The sequence below is a fragment of the Urocampus carinirostris genome, chromosome 18 (assembly GCF_059441175.1).
Source record: "Urocampus carinirostris isolate Australia breed hairy pipefish chromosome 18, RoL_Ucar_1.0, whole genome shotgun sequence".
Classification (NCBI taxonomy): domain Eukaryota; kingdom Metazoa; phylum Chordata; class Actinopteri; order Syngnathiformes; family Syngnathidae; genus Urocampus; species Urocampus carinirostris.
In genome coordinates this window covers 30,893,715-30,918,632 of record NC_142366.1, presented here as the reverse complement: position 1 = coordinate 30,918,632, position 24,918 = coordinate 30,893,715, and the positions used below count along the sequence as shown (strand labels likewise).

Genomic DNA, 24,918 nt, shown 5'->3' with positions numbered 1-24,918 from the left:
GTTGCAAGACTTTGCGACTAATTATTGATCAATATATAAGGCGCACTGTATTATAAGGCGCATGGTCAGCTTTTGAAAAAAATAAAGGCTTTTAGGTGCGCCTTTTAGTGCGGAAAATACGATACTATTCAAAATTCTCTGAAATTCGATGATGGACGCAGCGGCTCACAGCTCTCCAGCTAATTTTCTATTTATTACTATCCCTTTGTCTACTTTGCTTTCTTTTCTGGACACATGCTTGGCCAATAATACCTGTTATTGCTGTTTACGTTCCACCGGATACAAACGTTAGCAAAGCGCTAAATCTCCTGCCCGCTGCTATCAATAAACAGCAGCTTGCACACCCCGACGGAGCTTTTATCGTCGCCGGCGACTTTAATCGGGCATGCTTGAGGACTGTACTTCCCAAATTCATTCAATACGTGGACTGAGCAATTAGGGAAAAAACACTGGACCGTGTGTACAGTAAGATCAAACATCTAGTTGGATCCGGCCATCTCTGTCTGTCCCTCACCCCCTCATACACCCCCCTCCGGAGGAAAACAAAGCCTATGCAACAAGGACAGTACAAACATCTTCTTTGTTCCTTTATCTCTTGGTTTACTTTATCCTCACTGTAAAATGTGGACCTGGAGTGCCACGTCCAATTTCGTTGTCAAAATGTATTCAACCCATGTTGTAACAATGACAATAAAGGTATATTCTATTCTATTTAGTCCGGAGGAACTTATACATTTGGGTCTGCAGCTAAATTTCAACTTTTTGGGCCCTTTTTATACCACCTTTGATATCCTGCAAGAAATACAAAGAGTTGCGGGATCTCCGTGGGTGGTCAAACCACTAACGAAGCGGCGTAGGGATCGCAAACAAAAGCGGGGCTGTCGCTCGGGCCATGGTGCTAAGCTAAGGGAGCTATATTAGCGAAACGGCAGAGAAGGACATGAAGCTCCGAAAATGCTGGTCTACTAGTGATCCCAAGAGCCAAGAAGAAATCCGCAGGTTCGAGAGCGTTCTCCATTCGGGCACCGGTGCTGTGGAATGCTCTTCCCCCTGAGATTCGATCTGCAACCTCAGTGGAAATATTTAAATCTAAACCTATATTTTCTGTTGACAATATCTGTGTATTATTTGCCCTGATGTAGGTTTTAGATCAGGGGATGGTGTTTTACTAGTCTGTGGTTTGCAATAATCTGTGGTTTGTGCAGCCCTTTGAGACTCTGATTAAGGGCTATAAAAATAAACATGACTTGACTTGACAGAAAAGACAAGCAGTTTAAGGTCTCCTGTTTAGCATTAGCTAATGCTATACCATCGGCCGTTTTTAGCATAGACATCAGTGTAATATAAAGACCAGTTTTATCTTGCTAGTTTTGCTGTATTTACACCTTGGACAGACATGTCTTTGACAGTGTTTCAAATACGATTTCGAAAAGACATAAAGCAGATTAAGGTGAGGCCATCCTGTTAATCTGTAAATAACCAACAAAAGGATACTCCTGGAAGTATGAATTTCCCTACGGGACGTGTAACGGGTGTAATAATAACTTTTGTTTTATTGAAATTCCTGCTGAAATATATTGTATAGTTTTTGGTAAGTGTCCTGCAATGATGAGTCCAACAGTAACACCTGCTGGTATGGGGTAAGGTTTGGTTTGGCTTTAGACTTTGCGACAGGAAGGTGGGAGTTGTTGGCAGTCTAACAGCGTGCTGCCAACGGTAAGACACGATCTTTCGGTGCTCTGCAAAAAGTTAATTTTAAACATTAAAACCACAGCTGACAAATCTCTCAACATGTACAGTAATGTGATTGATGTTGTCAAGCTGTTTGGATTTATTTTCGTTTTGTTTCTGTCGCCTTTTTTATGTTAGTTTTGCCGGACGTTGCATGTTGTGCGAAAATGCTAATTTCCCTTATAGAGATCATAGCCAGCAGATAAGCTTACCACGTGTTGTGACTCATTCATTTGCAGGTAAATTGTACCAGTTCTTTATACTCATTATTGTCATTATTTCTATTTTCCCATATGTAAAAAAGGATGATGTTGGTTAAAATTCAGTTTAAAGAAAAATATGTTGAATTCATTGTAAACGTAAAAAAAAAACACTATACGATCTCTTGTTAAAAGTATCTTGTTAAAATGGATGTAAAAATTACTGTGATGGTTGATATTCTACAATGTATTTTATTTTAACTGAAAAGAAAGCTCTTCGATATGTTTTGGGCAGTATAACAGCGTGCTGCCAACGAGATCAAAGCCAGCAGAGAAGCTTACCACGTGTTGTGTTGTGACTCATTCATTTGAAACAACTGTAATAAAAACCTCATCTTCAGTCCAGCTTGAATGTGCATCTTTGGTGGAAAGGGTACACCGCGGTTACAAGAGTATCTATCCATCCATCTATCTAGTTAGTTATACCTTCCGTTTTTGACATCTTCCAACTTGAATTGCAATGCTGTTTTGGAATATAATGGCTACTCTATTTAATGTTAGCATTAGCATCTGTTTTAATGATAGTCTTTCGAAGACCAGATCCTAATGTACTGTGTCTGGCACGTACTCCAGCAACCGAAACATATATACAGTACATAGTGGACAACAAATTATATTTCGGTAAATTTAGCATAACAAGCAGATTACAGCAGGATATTTGTTGTATTATTAGTTTTAGCGACTGTTATATTGTTAGCCATTGTAACCTAGTTCTACTCCGGCAGCTTTGACTATAGACACGGAGTACAAAATATATTCCACTTAATTATACTAACTTATACTATAAAGGGCTAACCGTTCTACTGAGACAGCCCTGATTAAAGTAACCAATGATCTTCTACTGGCAGTGGACTCCAGCGCTTCATCACTCTTGCTGCTGCTGGACCTTAGTGGTGCCTTTGACACTGTGGACCATAATATCTTACTAGAACGGTTGGAAAAATGGATTGGTCTCTCAGGAACCATCCTCTTATGGTTCAGATCCTACCTCTCAGATAGGACGCACGGTGTTTTATATGGTGAAATGACATCTGAGCCCTTTAGTGTTACCTGTGGTGTTCCGCAGGGTTCAGTACTTGGCCCCCTTCTTTTCAGTATTTACATGCTTCCATTTGGTGATACAATTCGCATATCTTTCGGATTTAATTTCGCTCCATGTTCCGGTCTGGAGCCTTCGCTCTGAAAATGTTGGTCTACTCGTGATCCCAAGAGCCAAGAAGACATCCTCAGGTTCGAGAGTGTTCTCCGTTCGGGCCCCGGTCCCCCTGAGATTCGATCTGCAACCTCAGTGGAAATGTTTAAATCTAAGCTTATAACACACTTCTATTCTATAGCATATGAATTACCTATATTTTACGTTGATAATATGTGTATTATTTGCCCTCATGTAGGTTTTAGATCAGGGGACGGTGTCATGGTGGTCTGTAGTTAGCAATAGTCTTTGATCTGTGCAGCCCTTTGAGACTCTTTGTGATTAAAGGCAATACAAATAAACAGGACTTGACTTGACTTATTGTGGCTAAAATTATTCAAAGACAGATCATTAGAGGATCTGTTTAGCGTTAACAAGTGATTTATAGCTAGCCGATGTTGCACGGACCTCGTTGAGGAGAGACCTGGATAGTGCAAGTAGGAATCCTGATTTTTGTGCAGGGTTGGGTAGGGTTACTTTAACTTGATTACTTTCAATGACTTTTGGATTACTCCAATACCAAATATGCTAATAAAAGACAAAACAAACTAAATATGAATAAAATGACTCAATTTTGTGCAGGCTTGGGGAGTAACTGAATACATGGAACGGCAAAAATGATGTTGGCAAGCTGTTTGGATTTATTTTAATTTTGTTTCTGTCGCATTTTATGTTCGTTTTGCCGGAGATCAAAGAGATCAAAGCCAGGAGAGAAAGCTTACCACGTGTTGTGAATCATTTTATTCATATTTAGTTTATTTTGTCTCTTATTGGCATATTTGGTATTGGAGTAATCCAAACGTAATTGAAAGTAATCAAGTTAAAGTAACCCTACCCAACCCTGTTTTTGTGCAGTATAAATATGGAACTGCTGCTAACTTATTAGCCGCACCCAATAGCGCTACACCCAAACCCTGATGCAGCAGCGATTCTCCAGCGCCAGAAAAAAAAAAACAAGAAACAAGAAGAAGAAACAGTGAAATGTTATCTCCTGGTGCATACCTCACTGCTGAGAGAAAATCATTCTCACTTAAATCCTGGCAGGTTTAAAACGGATTCAGGGATTACAGCGTGCGCTCACTTAGCTTTAATCAAAGTGTAAAGCCGCGCATGCTAGTTTGGGCCTTGTTCGACGTTTTAGCGCGCGGGTGTCTAACAAGCGACCCGCGGGCCGGGTCAACCCCGCCGAGGGTTTTAACCCGACCTGCGAGGGAACAAAGGAGCGCGAGAGGAAAATGAGCTGCAGTTTGAAATATGTCAGCTTGAGGTCACCCGAAGTGACTGTAGTAGTAATTTGGTCACTCTCTCTGAAGCGCTTTTTTTTTTCTCAATTTTATCTTTGGGATTCTTTTTTTTCTTCGCTTTTTCTCTTCTCTCGCCAACTCTATCACTCTCACTTTCTATTTACCTTTTTTTTCTCTCTCACCTCTTTTTCATGCTCTTTTTGTCTTCTCTCATTCTTTTAAACTTTCTCTTGCATTCTCACTTTCTATCTCTTTCCCCCTTTCTTGCTGTTTTTACTCTAATTCTCTGTTCCTTTCCTACCCATTATCCCTTTTTCTATTTCGCTGTCTCCCATAAGCTTTTTTTTCTCACTTTCTCCTTTTCTTTCTCTTATCTTTTCTATTTCATTTGATTTTTCCGTTTCTCAAATTCTTTCTCGTTATCACTTTCTACTCCATTTCTTTCTTCCTTTCTTTTTCTAGCCTTCTTGCTTTTACTGTAATTCTCTCTTTCCTACCCATTTTCCCTTTTTCTATTTCGCCGTCTCCCTTAAGCTTTTTTTCTCAATTTCTCCCCTTTTCTTTCTCTTATTTGGTCATTCTTTTCTCTCTTTGTCTTTTATCTTTTCTAATTCATTTGATTTTTCCGTTTCTCAAATTCTTTCTCGTTATCACTTTCTATATCTATTTCTTTCTCCCTTTCTTTTTCTATCTTTCTTGCTTTTACTCTAATTCTCTTTCCAACACATTTTCCCTTTTTCTATTTCGCCGTCTCCCTTAAGCTTTTTTTTTCTCACTTTTTCCCCTTTTCTTTCTCTTATATGGTCATTCTTTTCTCTCTTTGTCTTTTATCTTTTTTAATTCATTTGATTTTTCTGTTTCTCAAATTCTGTGTCGTTATCACCTTCTATCTTTATTTCTTTCTCCCTTTCTTTTTCTATCCTTCTTGCTTTTACTCTAATTCTCTTTCAAACACATTTTCCCTTTTTCTATTTCGCCGTCTCCCTTAAGCTTTTTTTTCTCACTTTTTCCCCTTTTCTTTCTCTTATATGGTCATTCTTTTCCCTCTTTGTTATCTTTTCCAATTCATTTGATCTTTCCGTTTCTCAAATTCTTTCTTGTTTTCACTTTCTATCTCTATATCTTCTCTTTCTTGCTCTTTTTACTCTAACTCTCTTTCCTACCCATTTTCCCTTTTTCTATCTGTCTTTCTCCCTTTATCTCTTTCCTTCTTTTTTCTCACTTGCTCCCCTTTTCTTTCTCTTATATGGTCATTCTTTTCTCTCTTCGTTTGTTATCTTTTCTAATTCATTTGATCTTTCCGTTTCTCAAATTCTTTCTTGTTATCACTTCTATCTCCCTATTTTTCTTTCTTTTTTGCTCCATTTTACTCTAATTCTCTATTCCTTTCCTACCAATTTTCCCTTTTTCTATTTCTCCTACTCCCTTTCGCTCTTTCCTTCTTTTTTTCTCACTTTATCCCCTTTTCTTTCTCTTATATGGTCATTCTTTTCTCTCTTTTTCTTTTATCTTTTCCAATTCATTTGATCTTTCCTTTTTTCAAATTCTTTCCCGTTATCTCTTTTTCCATTTTTATTTTTTTTCTCTTTCCTTTTTACCTGCTTCTCTCTATTGTGTTCTCTCACTTGTTTTCCTTTTTGCTGTCTTTTACCTTCTCTCTCTCCCTCTTTCTCCTACTCTGTCTCTTTTGTTCTGTCTCTCTTAAACCTACTAGCCCGACCACGTAGGTTTTTTCTTCTAACATGTGGCCCCCAGGTAAAATGAGTTCGACACCCCTGTTTTAGCGCTAGCACGTTGCGTAAAAAGACACTTTCGGAATCGCCGACTTCTGATCCAGCACCGCGTTTCTATTTTGAACCCCGACTTTTATATTTCGGGGTTTGATTTCTTCTCCATAATCTCATGTTTGACACGGATTGCCGTCAGTTGTTTAAAAGTGTTTTTGGACGGCGTGTTTTCATCCGAGGGCGCTACTCACGTTAGCGCAAGATCTCTATACAGAAAACCGCGTGTTGGAGGCTTGATCTCCGCCGTGCGATAAAAGATTTCTTTTTGTTTAGTTCTACCTGCACGTCCCCTCCGGGATGCATTCGTGCGACTGCGAGCCCTTGAGCAAACACGGCGCGTTTGTTTCGATTTTCTTGCAGGAGAAAGAAGAGACAAAGAGCGCCTGGAAGCTTTCTGGGATGAACCAAAAAATATGAAGAGAAAAGTAAATACGGGTTATTGTGCGTAGGAAGCAGGTGCGGGGATAACGGTCGTAAAAATCGATATAAAAGTTAATGTCCGTGGAGAACCTGTAGCCCGGAGTTGGATAGTAAAATTGGGTTAGCGGACTTTATTGAAACGGAGAGTTAATTGCTCCATTTTGATATATTATTATTGAGAATATTATGTTATTCCGGTGTCATTCACAGATGGCAGGGAAAGGAGTTAAACATTAAAAACCGGTGTGATAATCTTTATATGCGGGTAATAGCTCATTGAGTTTATGTTATTTAATGAACACTAATAGGTCTACGCCAGGGGTCAGCAACCTATGGGTTAACCCAGGGGTGTCAAACTCATTTTAACTCGGGGGCCACACGATAGAACAAACATTCTGTCGGGGGCCGGACTAGTAGATTAAAGATAAGGAAATAAGAGAGAGAGAAAGGGACCGAGAGAAAGGGACCGAGAGAGAGAGAGAGAAAGGGACCGAGAGAGAGAGAGAGAAAGGGACCGAGAGAGAGAGAGAGAGAGAGAGACCGAGAGAGAGAGAGACCGAGAGAGAGAGAGAGAGAGAGAGACCGAGAGAGAAAGGGACCGAGAGAGAGAGAGAGAGAAAGGGACCGAGAGAGAGAGAGAGAGAGAGAGAGAGAGAGAAAGGGACCGAGAGAGAAAGAGAGAGAGAGAAAGAGAAAGAGAGAGAAAGAGAAAGAGAGAGAAAGAGACCGAGAAAGAGAGAAAGAGACCGAGAAAGGGACCGAGAGAGAGAGAGAAAGGGACCGAGAGAGAGAGAGAAAGGGACCGAGAGAGAGAGAGAAAGGGACCGAGAGAGAGAGAGAGAGAGAAAGGGACCGAGAGAGAGAGAGAAAGGGAAAGGGACCGAGAAAGAGAAAGAGAAAGGGACCGAGAAAGAGAAAGAGAAAGGGACCGAGAAAGAGAAAGAGAAAGGGACCGAGAAAGAGAAAGAGACCGAGAAAGAGAAAGAGAAAGGGACCGAGAAAGAGAAAGAGAAAGGGACCGAGAAAGAGAAAGGGACCCGAGAAAGAGACCGAGAAAGGGACCGAGAAAGAGAAAGGGACCCGAGAAAGAGACCGAGAAAGAGAAAGAGAAAGAGAAAGAGAGAGAGAGAGATAAATACAAGTACAGTGTCTTTGTGAGAGGCACCTGGCTTTGGCAACATCAAGTTGACATATTTCAACCTGCAGCTTGTTTTTCTCTTGCGCTTCTCTGAGATTTGTCTCGCGGGCCTGTTCGACACCTGTGGGTTAACCAGTTACACGCGAGCGCACGGCAAAATAATAACGATTATATTTTTAAAATGCGCATTTTTACATGAAATGTAGACATTTTCAGTTGCCGGCGTGTTATTTAGAGGCTTTACGTTAGCGCCCCTCCTCCTCCGCTTCGTGCTACCATTAAAAACAAACAGACTCAGATACAGTTCCTTCCCCAGAGCCATTACCACCCTTAACACACACCGCACAACAAACTGAAACCCTTGCAAACACACTACCTCATACGGATGTAAAATTGTATTCATGCCTATGCTCACTTTGCACAATGTTGACTATTTTTGCACTTAACGCATATTGCACTAATACGATCCCAAATGTGGCTAAATCTATACACTAAATCACACGTTTTGTTATAGATTGTTATGGTATTAAAAAAACTGGGCAGAGTAGAACACAAAAATTGGTCTACTTGAAGACTTATATGGTTGTTTCTTGTTCTTCTATAATTAGGACAATGGGAAAGAGCTCACTGAGATTTTCCCCAAAGTTTGGTCGCTCATTATCAGTTGATCTATGGCCGAGATCAGGTCCGAGTCTCAGAACGGCTAAAATATGTTCAGGTTACCGAAAAGGCTGATCTTGTTTTAAGAGTCTTTGCTTTGTTCTCACCAATTGACAGAACTGTCTGGGATAAAAGTGCCAAAGTCCGAAGACGGGTAAAACCTTCTCACGTTTTGAAGCCATCAGCGTACATTGCAGAGTTTAGTACCTGATCTTTGATTCAAAAAGGCGGCCCCTTTAAGTGATCCACAATTTTAGAATACCGTATTTTCCGCACTATAAGGCGCACCTAAAAGCCTTTATCTTTTTCAAAAGCTGACCATGCGCCTTAAATACAGTGCGCCTTATATATGGATCAATATTAAATCGCAAAGTCTTCCAACTAACTTGCAGCCGCCGACTAGATTTTCCCCCGAACGCCAAGTAGTCCGCGGTGTATGCTGGGATTCATTTACCGGCGTTTCATTGGCTACCCAATGTGTCAATCATCATTTGAATCGATCACTATTGGCTAAAGTTATTCGTAGATTAAGGGGCGGATCCATTTTATCATTTACAGGCTGGAATTGGCTTGAACGGCAAAACAAAGCCTGCAATTGGCCAAAAAAGATGTGTCAATCATCAGTTGAATCGATCACTATTGGCTAAAGTTATTCGGAGGTCAAGAGGCGGATCCTTTTTATCATTTACAGGCTGGCATTGGCTTAAACGCCAAAACAAAGCCTGCAATTGGCCGAAAAAGATGTGTATAGCACGTGGTTGACGGCATACAGAAAGCATTTTTTACTATACTGTATTTGTAAATATTTTATTCTCCTGGATTTACTACACTCACGGATATAAGAGGACATTGGCTGCACATTATTATGAACACGACTTCGGTGAGCTACTCCGGCTATATATTATCCCTGTATCTTGTTTCAGACTGAACTCGATGTTTCTGTGATAAGCGGTGCAGATAATGGATGGAATGGAGTGTCTATTTTTAAATTAAACTCAATTCCAAGTGTTTATTGTCATATGCACAGTAAAGCTGCGAGCGAAAAAGAAAATTGAAACTAAGGAATGGTTGACATTTCTTGAATCCCAAGACTTTAACCTTCCGAATGATGGAACGATGCATTTGAGTGACATCGTACGGACACCGCATCCGCACGTGTTCTCGACACGTATTTGCGTCTTTGCAAGCTTTCGGAATGTTAAGGGGGTAAGAAGTTTGACTGAACTATCTAACTGTTTTGTCGACGTTCCCATTGTAGCGCCTTATAATCCGGTGCGCCTTATGTATGTCAAAAATAGGACTAAAAACTATTTTTTCGGGGTGCGCCCTATAACCCGGTGCGCCTTATAGTGCGGAAAATACATTTACTAAGACAATTACTTTTTCGGAGGCTGCTAGAAGCTCGTGAACTCCATGGTGGCAACCCCTGCTGCTCATCATATTGTAACATTGTGGTCTGTGCACCAATAACTAGCATTTGGCTGATTATTTGACTTATTTTCTCATCGAAAAACTACATTTTTCTTGCTTAAAACTAGCATCATCTGCTTCAATCGCATAGCATTTTTCGTAATGTTTTCTACTCAGAATCTACATTATGAGCGACAGGTGTCCAGACTGTTCCTGAATAATTTCCTCTTCCCCTTGTTTAGTTATGTATTAGGACAACTGCCTTCTCAATTCTCTAACATTTGTCTCTGGTACCGTGAATATGGCTGGAGTGATATTGAGAGAAAATCTAATGCTTTTTCGTGTGCCATCTATATCACCGGTGGTCCAGAGGTTAGGACCTAAGCTTTGATTGCCACTACATCAAAATGTTTTGCGATCGTGGTTGGCGATTTATTTCAAGGGATCAATCATTGCATAAACACGGTAACATTTTCTAGCAAACAAATAAGGCACCCAAAAAAATGCTTGTAATACTCATAATTTTTATAGTTTTTAATAAAACCCTCGCATTTACTGTAGTTGTACAGTTAAAGGTGTGATCGGCGCGTGTGCGGCACAGTTCTGAGGTCATGAGATCGACCTCCTGTGTGGACTTTGCATGTTCTCCCCGTGCTTGTGTGGGTTTCCTCCCACATTCCAAAAACATGCATGTCAAGTTAATTGGCCTAACCAAATTGTCCCTAGGTGTGAATGAGCGAGCGAATTGTCTGTCAATTGGACAAATATTTATATTTCAAGATATGCAAAACTTGTCGAGACTTACCCTGAAAAAGATCGCAGCAAAATGAGCTTGTAGTATTAACTCAAAAGGGGGCCCATAATTTTGCAACACCTACTTTTGATTATTTTATTTTCTGGTGCAATATCAAATGTTGAATGAATTTGGTTTCATATGTTGAGTCTTGGGCAGCACAGCGGCGCAGTTCTGAGGTCATGAGATCGAACCTCCTGTGTGGAGTTTGCATGTTCTCCCCATTCTTGCGTGGGTTTCCTCCCTTATTCCAAAAACATATATGTCAGGTTAATTGGCCTGTCCAAATTGTCCCTAGGTGTGAATGAGCGAGGGAGTTGTCTGTCTCCGTGTGCCCTGCGACTGGCGGGCAACCAGTTCAGGGTGTCCCCTGCCCACTGCCCAAAGATAGCTGGGATGGGCTCCAGCACCCCCGCGACCCTACTGAGGATAAGCTGTGCAGATAATGGATGGATAGGTGGTACACCTCATAATCATGTGCATCTTATAATGCAGAAAAAAACAGTACTTTGTTCATTTTCCAAGATGGTCGCCCCTCTCCTTCTACAAGAAACCGGCTTGTTTCAGGAAATAAGTCCAAGATGGCTTCCTAAGTTAACTTTTCCAAGCCAGGTATTCCATAATGTAAAATAGCAGCTACGGAAATAGACAAACTCCGGTTTAGCGTCGATCTTATTCACGCCGAACAGCGGGACGTGCCCGGAAGTCCCGCTATGCTAATGATGTTAACAGTGGGAACAAGGAACGTGACAGAAGGGGCCAGCTGAGAACCCCAGGCCCCTTCGCCGTGGGGCGGGTTATTATTTGCAATTACCCTGATTACTGAGCCCTTCATTCCGAAGACTAAGGTGGAACTCATTTCTTTTTTTTTTTAACCAATCAGGGCACTGATTGCGAAGAGATCCTTGCTTTGACTAAATCTTACCTCATCATTTCATACAGTGCCTTGCAAAATTAAGCACAATAAATACATGTGCTGCATAATGTGATAAAGGAAACTAACAAGGTGCTTCTTTGATTTTGCGTTTGTTTATTCATGTGTAACATCAATGTAATTAAGAACGCAGGTGAAGGATTTTATACATTTTACTATGAAGGATTTTATACGATTAAATACAAGTTACATTTATCGAGTGCCATGAAGATTTTCACTGAGTGGGCTTCAGGTCACGCTGTTCCAAATTCGGAATGTATTGGCTGAGGGAATTTGATGACAGGACTCTGACGAAGGACGTCAGGCATTGTTGTGATAAACGCTCTGCTGATTTTAGTTTCTCCAGACATCGAGGCGTGGGGGTGGACCGCACGTGGGGGCTTTCCTGGCGCGTCCATGGGAGGAGCCGGCACACCAGCTTGCGGAAAAACGTGGGCCGAGAGGGGAAGCAGGAGATCGAGAGAGGAGGCTTGACAGAGACTCGAGCGACACTAATTCGGCTAATTCGATGGAGTTCACTTAGTTAAATTGTTTAAGAAATTAAATCTGCCCCCGTGTGGAAATACCGGTTTCTTGTCCATCTTCTCACATCAAGAAACGAGCGCGCATTGTTAGGTGAATGTAGGTTGTGTTTGGTTAATGGAGTCAGATAATTTGAACAATTTGGTAAACGGTACATTTTTAATAATTAAAACCTAACAGGTTAAAAAAAATCATCCATCCATTCATTCATTATCTGCACCGCTTATCCTCAGTAGGGTCGCGGGGGTGCTAGAGCCCATCCCATTCATCCTCGGGCAGTGGGCAGATTTCAGTATAATAAATGTTAATACCTTACAGCACCTTTGAATCCAGTCTGCTCAATAGTGCCAAAAAGAATTGTTGTAATTTTGCGTTTATAACATGTGAGGACCAGGGTTGGCTAGGGTTACTTTAACTTGATTACTTTCAATTACTTTTGGATTACTCCAATACCAAATATGCTAATAAAAGACAGTAGCGGCAGTAGCTCAGGAGGTAGAGCGCTCGTCTTGGGATCAAGGGATCCCAGTTTGAATCCCGGCTTGTCAAAGTGTCCTTGGGTAAGACACTGAACCCCTAATACCTCCAATAAGCAGGTTAGCGTCTTACATGGCTGCAATACAAGGCTGCTATCGGGAAATGTGAAGCACACTGTAAAGCGCTTTGGGAAGTCATTGACTTGAAAAGCGCTATATAAATGCAGATCATCTCATTTTCACAAAAGAAACTAAATATGAAACTTTAAAAATTACTAAATTTTGTGCAGGCTTGGGGAGTAACGGAATACATGGAAGGGCAAAAATGATGTTGGCAAGCTGTTTGGATTTATTTTCATTTTGTTTCTGTCGCATTGTATGTTAGTTTTGCCGGATATCAAAGAGATCAAAGCCAGGAGAGAAAGCTTACCACGTGTTGTCAAGTCAAGTCAAGTCAAATTTATTTATATAGCCCTTAATCACAAAAATGTCTCAAAGGACTGCACAGGATTACAGTTACAAAATTACACAATTACCTGATCTTAAACTAGCAAACCAGTGTTGTGAGTCATCATTTCATTCATATTTAGTTTATTTTGTCTTTTATTAGCATGTTTGGTATTGGAGTAATCCAAAAGTAATTGAAAGTAATCCAGTAAGTAACCGTACCCAACCTGGGTAAGGACACAAAACGAGGAAAAACGGAAAATTGGGATATTTCCCCTACTTTTTCAGTAACCTAATCTCTTTTGACCAATTTCAGTAGCGGGCTGATTGAGTTTGCATGTGTGTCAAATCACAGAGCCAGTTCTACTTTCTTATGGAAACATCACAAGACTCTTTCCATATAAATACCAGTCTATTCCCGATGCTACGACCCAGTCCTGAACTTTTCGGTATCTTTGGCCCGCAGACGGCGAGATGTTAGGAATCTCACATCAGGATTTCCTCTGTACTTTATGAGACGAGAAGCTCCCTCCCTCCCTGGAAGTGACAATCCTGACCTTACCTTTTATCTCCGCTGTTTAAAATTCACCAAGTGTAGCTCAATGATTACTTTACAAACGTTTTCTTCAACCTCCCTGTCGCCCCATTAGCATGAAAGTGCAGCGAGCAACCCGCCTTCTTTTGTGCCGGCGTAATTAAATTCTTAATTTTTGGGGTGGGCGAGGAATACTGATATGACGGGACGTATATTGTTGTGGGAGGACGAACAATAATGGGGCGCTAGCTAGGTTAGCGTGCAGTGGACAGGTGTTAAATGAAATGAGACTCAATGGTGAAAGGTCACTTAGTCAGAGGCAAGGTTTCCTCTAATTTTCCGTACGGGTCTGAGCGTTCACACAAAGTCGGTGAGCAACGCTTGAAACAACAGTGAGCAACCATAATCCCAAGTGTGGCAACTAAATCATTATCAAACATGTCCATAACTTGACATCAAGTTACATTTTGCTGAGTTTCCGGCAATGCAAAATTAATTTTCACTTTTGAATGAATTGACTCATGTACGATTGCAAAGGTTGTAGGGCCTACAAACGTCATTTGTTTTTACAATTCTTCCACAAGATTTCCATTTCTTTTTTTTCCTGGTATCTTTTGTCGCAAAATACGAACATTTTGGGGGGCTTATTTAGTCTGTTGCACGATACAGAACTGTATTTAATTACATTTTTTAGTGGAAGTGCAGTGTTGGAAACAAGATTAGCTTGATATATTTGGAAATTATTTGAATGCAACACAAACTTGTTCCCTCTTTTTCCCTGTTTTTACTCCTTTTTTTTTTAAAAAAATCTCATTGTATTTATTTTTTCCTAGCTGTTACTTTTTTCTTGTTTTTTTGTTCTCTATTACCTTTTTTTCCTTTATTTGCTTCTTTCTTTTCTTCTGGCTTTCATTCTGATTTTTTTCCAGCTCCGTTTTTCTCTCCTTTTCACTACTTTTTCATTTTGGTATTTTTTTATTTTTTGTTCTATTCCCTCCCCCTTCCTTCAAGTCATTTTGTGCACAACTGTACATAATATTTGGTCGTCTAGGGATTAAAGAAGCAAAAACAACCTGAAGAGCCGTTTGGGACCCGAAAGAGTCGGGTCTTTTTAGTGAGCTGAGCCGAAGAAGCCGGCTCTCGAAAAACTCTACTGACTTTACTCAACTTCGTTCTACTTCGACATTGACTTCAAAATACCGCGTTTAGGACACAGCGTCAGGGGAACCCGTGTATTTTCACCTTCATGCACCGTAAGTTTGATTTAATTCGCTTCTCAATTTGCAATTTCGAGCCCTGATTTTTGTGAGCTGGCTAGATTTTCTTGTGCGCGGAAAAGCTCTGGGTAGTGCGCAATTGCGCACACACGCAGCCTAGAGGGAACATCGGTCAGAGGTGAAGCAGACATATGCGGCAGCACCAAATTTATATTTAAAAAAAGAAGACACCGGATTTATTTGCAGAAAAAGAATTGCATGGTAATGTGCAGAAACAGAACAAGAAAATTTACTAGGTTGATCAGTGTCTGAGGACATCAAAGCTATTTTGACAATATCTTAATGGACAAAACATGAAAGGAGACACAGGATTTAATCAATAATGTATAGAAACAGAACAGGAACCTTTAGTAAGTTTGTCAGCAGTGTCTGAAACGTATGCTAAAAGTTACCGAACACTCTGAAAAGTTGCTTTCACAACTTAAAACACAATAAGACGAGTCATCGCAAAAAAAAAAATATTGCAAAGTATTAAGGATTTCTAATCAGAATATATAACGGAACAACACTTTAAAATTAAGTTTATTATAAATGTACTTCAACATTCATTGCATGCATATGACATCGCTGTTTTCCATCTGCCATCAGTATGTACCTGTATTGACTCATCTTCATTCATGCAAAGTTTGCGTTGGGTGGTCTGCTCCAAGCCACGTGAACTCCTCTTTCCACAATGCTTTTAATGTATGTTTACCTTTTGTAGCGTCATAAATTTTTATAGCTTCTTTTGAATATTTTTTTCTGAGGCTGAGGTTTTGGCCTGAATCCTAACCAGTTATCGATTTTTCTTGCATTCTCTGAGCGTCTACTTCGGAAAATGATATGCAAATGCACGACTTCATAACGCTCGGGAAAGTCCGAAAGCACGAAGTTAGTCGATGCAGGCTTCTGATTGGTATGCAAATTGCCAAACAAACCGAAATTCCGAAAAACGTTTGATTTGAAAAAAAAAAACTTTCGTTTTCTTTTTTTTTTCCTTGAAAGTTGTTGGCCACCCGGGCGGAGACATTTTGTAAGTTGTACGCCCGACGTAAAAGATGCACGCCCCGGGCGTCCAGGCAGACGTTATTTCAGACACTTGTCAGTAAAGAAAAGACATCAAAAGTACTCTGACGAGAACTAAATGGACAAATCAAAGGATATTCAGAATTTATTTGCAGAAAAGTCACCGGATTTGCTTGAAAAAAAGAACAAAAAAGAACGAACAAGGAAGTTGATTCAGATCGTCGAAATTAAAGTTACTCTGACTATAGCTGGACAAAACACGAAAGGATTTAATTGCAGGAAATGTATCAGAAACAGAACAAAGATTTGAATAAATACATGAATGAAGTTCATATGGGCACAGAAAAATGAAAACAGCATCAAGAACTAAAACCTGGTGTTTTCCCAAACAGTTCAATTTTGGCCTCACTTGACTATAGCACCCATGTTACACTTGTGTTTTCCATGTGGCTTCTTACAACTGCCAAACGGGCATTTTTATGGTATTCTTTCAGAAAGGGTTCTTCTTGCAACTCTTCAATAAAGGGCAGATTTATGCAGATTACGAATAATAGTAATAATAGTTGTCTTATGCACATATTGTCCCACTTTAACTGGTTTAAGCCGGCAGGTCATCCAATGGCATTTTTCCTTGTTTGGGCTGAAAGTTGAGAGGGATGGCCAGGTCTTGCTAGGTTCTCAGTAATTTAACATTCTCTCCATGTTGATATTAACCCTTGCACGGTGCACGGAGAGATTTGTTAATGTTGCCAAATCTTCTTGTATCCCACTCCTGCATTGCACTTTTCCACCACTTTATCCCAGACCTGTCTGTTGCGTTCTTTTGTCCCAATAATTCTGTCAGAAAGTTCCAAAATAAAATCGTTTGTTCAGGTGCATTAAACAGACTTAATGACTCAGGTGCACTCAGTCTTCATTAGTCATTTAGGTTGACATTGTCGCCCGGGAACTTCTGGAGCCGGTTGGTCGAGCTGAAAGAATAGGATCCTGTCAGGACCGGAACGGAAACAGGACCCAAGTGTGTTATGTCTCTCACAAGTTTTATTAAAGGAAAGAGGAAGGGCTGCGCCCACGATCCGGTGTTCGCTAGGCGCGGGACGCAAGTCGCTCTCGTACTCGGAAGTGGATCTTCCGTGGCGAGCAAAGGCGGTGTCGGGAACGGGAAAAACGGGACAAGAGAGCAAAAACGTGGTGGGGGTCGGAAGCGAGTCGGAAGCCAGGAAAGGAGAGTAGACGTGACGTGGTCAGAAACGGGTCGTAGCCGGGGGACAGACGGGAGCAAAAATCAAGTGGGAGTCAGAATCGAAAAAGGCTTGCCTAGAGTTAACTGAGGTTTGCAGACGGACTGACAAAATACAGGATCCCAATATTTTTGAAACACCTACTTTTCAGTTTTTCTTTGTAACATAAAATGTTGAAATAATTCGATTCTACTTCACAATTGTTTCCCACATATTTTTTAGAAAACTCAGTATTTAGCTTTAAAATTGCAGCCTGAAATGTGGCAATATGACAAAATGGTTTCTTTGGAGCCCGAAACTTTTGCTAGTCACTGTCATCATTTCTTTTTACATCATTTGGATGATAAACTTACTTTCACCTTGGTTGTAGTGGAAGTGCGTAACACTCTGTTAAAACTCGGTTCCTTTGTTCAACAGTTGGCCTCGCGTCCGGCATGTATCCTTGGATTTAAAACGCCGTTGCTCAAACAGAAGAGTGAGCGGAGAAATATCGCTAAATCCCTCATCACCTTGTCAAGGTGAGCTTTAAAGATAACGAGATTTCCTCACGATAGCTGCAACATAGATAAGAAATACACTTTTTATAATCAAATATTGATTTTTTTTTTCTCTTTTTTGAGGCGGGGGTGGAGGGGCAGCCTTGTTTACAGCAAATAAAAATGTGGATTAAATAAATAGAGTAAAAGAATGAGAGAAATCACAACGCTATCATAATTTCCTCCAAATGAAATGACTGTAACGTGCCGGGCAGCCATTTTGTGCATTAGTATACTCACAAAAATCGATGTGCTGTTAAAACTGTGAAATGCATATCGATCAAGATGACATTAGTTTAATGTCAAATTGCATTTCGGTAAAGGTCGGGTGGGAGATGCGAGCAAATATTTTTCATAGCGTTCCATCGATTTTTCATGATCCCTTGAATTTGAGTCATAATTATAAAGAAATCTTGCCTTCAGTCTTTGTGGAAAAAATAGTTTTTAGGCATTTTTAAACGATAAAAATAAACAGACTTGCTTTTACTGGATCAATGGTTAATTCTGTAAGGCCCAGAGTTGCTATTTGGGAAACAAAACATTACAGCACCCCCCAAACTTCTATTAATGAAGACCATTTCCAAAAACGTGCAATTAGAACCGTACACAAGGCAGGATATCGAGATCATACTCCTATTTTATTCCTGCAGTCCAAATTATTAAAATTAATGATTTAGTAAAATGTTTCACTGCACAACTGCTATTTAAGGTCAACAAAAACATAGTGCCAGAAAACATCCATAATTTGTTCATTCGGAAAGAGGGAAATTATAATTTAAGGGGCTGTAGTAAATTCATAATCCCAAAGGTGAGAACCACCAGGAAAAGTATGTGTGTGTCTGTGTGTGGAGTCAAACTTTGGAACAATTTACAAGACGAGATCAAACAATGTCCAACTATTCACTTGTTCAAATTTAAATACAAAAAAACATTACTAGCGGAATACAGAGATGAAGAAAATGGGTTATGAGTGATACGAGATATTGGGAAGATTGTGTCTAGAACGATGGTTAATGTTGTTGTTATTGTTGCTATTTGTATATCATAACTGTTATTAATATTATGACTATTGGTGTTATTATCATTGGTGTATTTAATAGGGAAGATGAAGGAGTAGGGAATATAAGCATCTGCTTCTGACTACCCCTTTTCGGACATGTTATGTAACATTATTTTGTTGCTGAGTTATTGTTTTCGTTCTGTTTTTATTTTAATGTTCGAATAAAGTTTTCATTCATTCATTCATTTACGTTTTAAATGATCCTGTTCCACCTGCCCAGATTGTCGTTGGACAGTGGTTGTTTTTAGTCAAGCCTCTGCCCCTAAAATTTAAAAAACCCTACAAAACGCCTTTGATTCATTTGACAAGATCAGTCGTATTCAGGTAAGTGAAAAGCCTTAGCTTTTTTTTAAATTATTATTATTACCATCAAGAACCGGAACAGGACCCAAATGTGTGACGTTTCTCACACAAGCTTTTTATTTTACGGGAAATGTGGAGTCATGCACGTTAGGCCGCAGTCGGGCGTGGAATGACAGGAAGCCAGAGGCCGACGAGATCGATACCAATTGCCCAAGCAGATATCGGACAGATGGGGTCAATACCGGGCAGGACGGGATAGACAGGATCGATATAGAAACAGGATATCGAAATTGAACAGGACAAAATAGACGGAAACGAAACTGGAAACCGATATTAAACAGGACAAAATAAACAGGGAACAGTACCGGACAGGAAATACCAACAGCAAACAGGACCGAGTCAAAACCCACGTCTTGCGGTGCAGAGGTTTGTTGACGGACTGACACAAGGTGATTGAGAGCACTGAGCTTAAATAGAAGGAAAGCCAATCTGTCAACGAGCTGCAACTGGCGACACACGGGCGGGGCCAATAGGGCGCCATGGAAACCGAGAAAATTACAATATCCAGTGCAGGGGTGTCAAACTCATTGTAACTCGGGGGGCACACGATAGAACAAACATTCTGTCGGGGGCCAGACTAGTAAGATTAGAGAGAAAGAAAAAAAAAGAGAAAAAGAAATAAGCAAAAGAGAGGGAGAGAAGAGGAGAGAGGGCGGGACAAAGAGAGAGAGGGAGGGAGAGAGCGTGAGAAACAAAAGAGATAAAAACAGAAGTCGTGAGAGAGGGGGAAAGAAAGGGAGCGGAAGAAAGAAATCTAAAGAGAAATAAAAAAGACGAAGAGAAAAGACAAAAGAAAGCGCGAATGGTAGGAAGAGAGAAAGAAGAGAAAAGAAAAAAAGGAACTTAAAGCAGATGAAGTTAAAAAGATACACAGAGAGAAAGAGACAAAGAGCAACAAAGCAAGAGAAAAAAGACCCAGAGAGTGAAAGAGACGGAGACAGAGAGTGGGAGAAAAGAGGTGGAAAAGAGGGGAGAGAGAGAGAGGGACAGAGAGTGGGAGAAAAGAGGTGGAAAAGAGGGGAGAGAGAGAGAGAGAGACAGAGAGAGAGAGAGACAGAGAGAGACAGACAGAGAGAGAGACAGAGAGACAGACAGAGACAGAGACAGACAGAGAGACAGAGAGACAGACAGACAGACAGACAGAGAGAGACAGAAAGAGAGACAGAGAGAGAGACAGAGAAAGAGACAGAGAGACAGAGAAAGAGACAGAGAGACAGAGAGACAAAGAGACAGAGAGACAAAGAGACAGAGAGACAAAGAGACAAAGAGACAGAGAGACAGAGAAATACAAGTACAGTGTCTTTGTTCGAGGCACCTTTCTTTGGCAACATCAAGTGGACATATTTCAACCTGCAGCTTGTTTTTCTCTTGCGCTTCTCTGAGTGTTGTCTCGCGGGCCGGATTCAATCCCTTTACGGGCCTGATTTGGCCCGCCTGTTTCACACCTGTGATCTAGTGCATGAACATATGTAGTTCCCACGAAATACATTCGTCAAATGTTAATTTTAGCCTATTATGAGCATGTTATCCAAAAGGGAGCACTCCAAGACCACTCTATGTGCTCCTCAAAGGCCGAACAGTTGCCGTATGCATGATTTAGTCGTAATAATGCATTTCCAATTTTAATCCACTGTATTTTCCGGTATAAAAGCCGCATTTTGGGTTTTTGGGTGCACCTTATAGTTCAGAGAATACGGTAATTTCTCACAGAATAACAGGACCTGTGGCGCATCAAAGACACATGAGATCACACGTAAATGTTTGTGCAAGCGCTGCTAACACACCCAAGACAGATGTTGGGGAAAAATATAAAATTTACACTGACATCTATACCCTTTTTCCCCCCACCTGGTGCCGCCATTGCTAAGATTGATATAGCTTTGAGTCCCAGGCCTGTCGTCATGGTTGGCCTCTTAGACGGGCCTGCAATGATAGCTCAGGGAAAGTGGGACAGGGTGGCAGCAGGAACCTAATGGGGAAGGAAGAGCCTCTTATCGCCCAGGGAGAGATCAATCATCCTTTTGCCAAGAGGAGAAGAAAGCTTCAAGAAGACACTCAGGTCTTTGACCTAATTACTGCTTCAAAAGTGGGAGAAATACCGTAAATTTCCGCCTGTAAAAGGCGCACCTGACTATAAGCCGCACCCAGTATATTTTTAGCGAAAAAACATTTTGGACATACTTAAGCTGCACCTGACTATTAGCCACTAATGCCCACTTTGAAACATAAGATATTTACAAAGAAAGACGGTATGACAGAGAAATACCGTAAATTTCCGCCTATAAAAGGCGCACCTGACTATAAGCCGCACCCAGTATATTTTTAACGAAAATACATTTTGTACGTACGTACCTGACTATTAGCCACTAATGCCGTCTTTGAAACATAAGATATTTACAAAGAAAGACGGTATGACAGAGAAATACCATAAATTTCCGCCTATAAAAGGCGCACCTGACTATAAGCCGCACCCGGTATATTTAACGAAAAAACATTTTGTACGTACCTAAGCCGCACCTGACTATTAGCCACTAATTCCCACTTTGAAACATAAGATATTTACAAAGAAAGACGGTATGACAGAGAAATACCGTAAATTTCCGCCTATAAAAGGCGCACCTGACTATAAGCCGCACCCAGTATATTTTTAACGAAAATACATTTTGTACGTACCTAAGCCGCACTTGACTATTAGCCACTAATGCCCACTTTGAAACATAAGATATTTACAAAGAAAGACGGTATGACGGAGAAATACCGTAGATTTCCGCCTGTAAAGGCGCACCCGACTATAAGCCGCACCCAGTATATTTTTAACGAAAAAAACATTTTGGACGTACAGAAACCGCACCTGACTATTAGCCACTAATCCCCACTTTGAAACATAAGATATTTACAAAGAAAGACGGTATGACGGAAAAATACCGTAAATTTCCGCCTATAAAAGCGCACCTGACTATAAGCCGCACTCAGTATATTTAACGAAAAAACATTTTGTACGTACCTAAGCCGCACCTGACTATTAACCACAAATGCCCACTTTGAAACATTAAGATATTTACAAAGAAAGATGGTATGACAGAGAAATACTGTAAATTTCCACCTGTAAAGGCGCACCTGACTATAAGCCGCACCCAGTATATTTTTAACGAAAATACATTTTGTACGTACCTAAGCCGCACCTGACTATTAGCCACTAATGCCCACTTTGAAACATAAAATATTTACAAAGAAAGATGGTATGACGGAGAAATACCGTAAATTTCCGCCTGTAAAGGCACACCTGACTATAAGCCGCACCCAGTATATTTAACGAAAAAACAATTTGTATGTACCTAAGCCGCACCTGACCACAGTAGCTGCACCAATGCATAAGCCGCAAGGTTGAAAGCTTGCGAAAAGAGTCGCGGCTTAATGTCCGAATTTTACAGTACTCTGTAGCAACAAAGCTAAATGATTGTCCAGCCTTTTAACTGATACTTCACAGTGTTTATTTGATACTTCACCGGTTCTGTCACATTATTTAGCAACATAACAGCTGAAAAGCGGAAAATTAAAATACTTAAATGAGTCTTCTTATTCACAAAATATTAGAAGTTTTACATCGTCAAATGAAATATTTGCATACAGACTGACCTAACAATCTTAAATAAAAAGAACATTTAAACCGAGGAAAAACCCTTAGAGTGCATTGTGACCATATTTAAAAGAAATAAACATTTTAATTACTTACTTGGACACCGGAAAGTCCTTAATTAATGCTAATTTGTGCTCATTAGCACTTCAGCTGGTGACACGTCTTAAAACACATTGACTACAACTTCGATAAGACAAATGAAAATCAATAAACATACCTTTTGCCCAGCCAGGTTCTCTTCTAATGAAACGTTTTTTGTTCTTTCTCGACAAACTCACTAACTCCTTCGTGAAGTTTGTTAAACCGTCTCTTCTTCCCTCCCGGACTTTTTTCAATGACCGCCATAGAGTCGGAAACACACGCCTTGGGCGAGACGCCTTCAGAATAAAAGTATTGCCTTTAAAAATAAAAGTATGTTTTATGTTCGCTGTAAATGAAGAAAATAACGAGATGACTTTAAGGAATACAACAAGACAAGCAAACAAATATGTTTACAGTATATAATACTGCTCAGGTCATTTTAAAAGGTATTTTACAAACTCCTAAAAATTAGGGGAACAGAAAAAGTAGAAAAAGTTTAAGAGGGTCTTCACAAACGGTCTTCTTTCTTTCTCTTTCTTTCTTTCTTTCTTTTATTTCCCTCTTTCATTCTTTATTTATTCCTTCTTACTTAGTTTTCTTTCTATTTTCTTCATTTTCTCTTGCTTTCTTGTTTTCTTGCTTTCTCTCTATTTCTGTTCCACTTTTTTCTCCATTTTTATTCTTTCTTCTTTCTTTCTTCCTCTCTCTCACTTTCTTGTTTTCTTTCTTTCTCTCTGTTTCTCTTTCTTTCTTTCTTTCATTCTTTCTTCTTTCTTTGTTTTATTTCCCTCTTTCTTTTGTTCTTTCTTTCTTTCTTTCTTTCTTTCTTTTTACTTAGTTTTCTTTCTGATGTGAATAAGCTGTGCCCTCTCTTTTCGCGCCAACTGCTTGTCCCTTTTTAAACCCATTCGTTTCTGTCATCTGTTAAGCAAAATTTTCGACCCTGACTGCCACCTGTTTTAGCTCCTGTCTGTTCCCCGGCTTCGACCCGGTTTTTTTATCCTGACCACGTCCACTCTCCTCTCCTTTCGACTCCTTTCTGATCCCGACCAAGTTTTTTGCTCTCCTGCCCCGGCTACTGACCCGTTTTTTTCCAGTTCCCGACACCGCCATCGCTCACCACGGAAGACCCACTTCCGCGTTCAGAGCAACCTGCTTCCCGTGCCCAGCGATCACCGGATCGTGGGTGCAACCCTTTCCTTTCTTCTAATAAAACTGAGAGTGGGTCCTGTCTCCGTTCTGGTCCTGACATGTTAATCCGAGTTATAATATGATACTCTTGGTACTTTAAATGCCATCATTCAGTGCAATCAATGGTCCAAGCTAGTTTATCCGCCGTACTGTGTAATTTATGATGACGAATCATAAAAGTTTCCGTTAAGTTCATGCAATTTTATACAAGAATACAAAACGTTACCAGAAGCCAAACAACAACATAACGTGAATCGTTTTCCCCAAGTGGCTACTAGCCAAAGGATGACTCCGCTCAACTCCTTGGGGTCTTTGATGTTGTTTTCTCACCAACCAGCTTGAAGGAGAAGAAGAATAGACATCCTCTGCTTTGCTGGATTTTACTTTGGCGGGGTTATTGCTAAGGAGACAACGGAGGCCTTCAGTCCACGTTCATCCCACCTAATCCCACCTAAGAAGCTCGCCAAAGAGGTGCGGTGGAGATCACGTCAGTTTGTGAGAGTTGAAAGAATAAAAAGGGAAAAAAAGTCCTGTCGGACTGAAGGCTGATGTAACAAGAAAGAAAGATTAGTTGTAAATCCTTGACAGATGCCAAATAAAGGCCACTCGCTAGCGTGGATTCCAAGGTATTCAAAGACAAATTTTACAAGTCATTGTTTGTAGTTTTTTGGGTTTCGATTGTCATTTGGACTGTTTATGAAACATTCCTTTTCTTACTTTCACCATTTTCATCCTACAATTAAAGAAATCCTTACGCATGAGAAACCACTCTACTCTCCCACACCCACCGCTGCATTCTATTAGTTTTTTGGGGGTTTGCCCATGTTTTAATTTTTTTTTATCAATCTCTCTCTCTCTCTCTCTCACACACACTCTTATTCTCTCTCTTTTTCTCCCTCCCCTTCATTCTTTTCTTATTCCTCTCTTGTCGCGGTTCCCATGGTGCCCAATCAACCCCCCCTCCATGTGGCGCCAGCT

At 40.4% G+C, this 24,918-nt stretch overlaps 1 protein-coding gene across 2 annotated transcripts in view; it reads right to left on the bottom strand.

Moving 5' to 3' along the window:
• The window catches only part of adarb2 (adenosine deaminase RNA specific B2 (inactive)), a 375,339-nt gene extending 352,307 nt beyond the window's left edge, over positions 1-23,032 (bottom strand). Inside the window, exon 1 of one of the 2 annotated variants that reach the window (XM_088322572.1) lies at positions 22,886-23,032. The gene's annotated coding sequence lies outside the window, so the exon portion shown is untranslated. The remainder of the gene's footprint in view (positions 1-22,885) is intronic. The other variant, XM_088322573.1, reaches the window with a different exon arrangement.
• Positions 23,033-24,918: the final 1,886 nt, after the last annotated feature.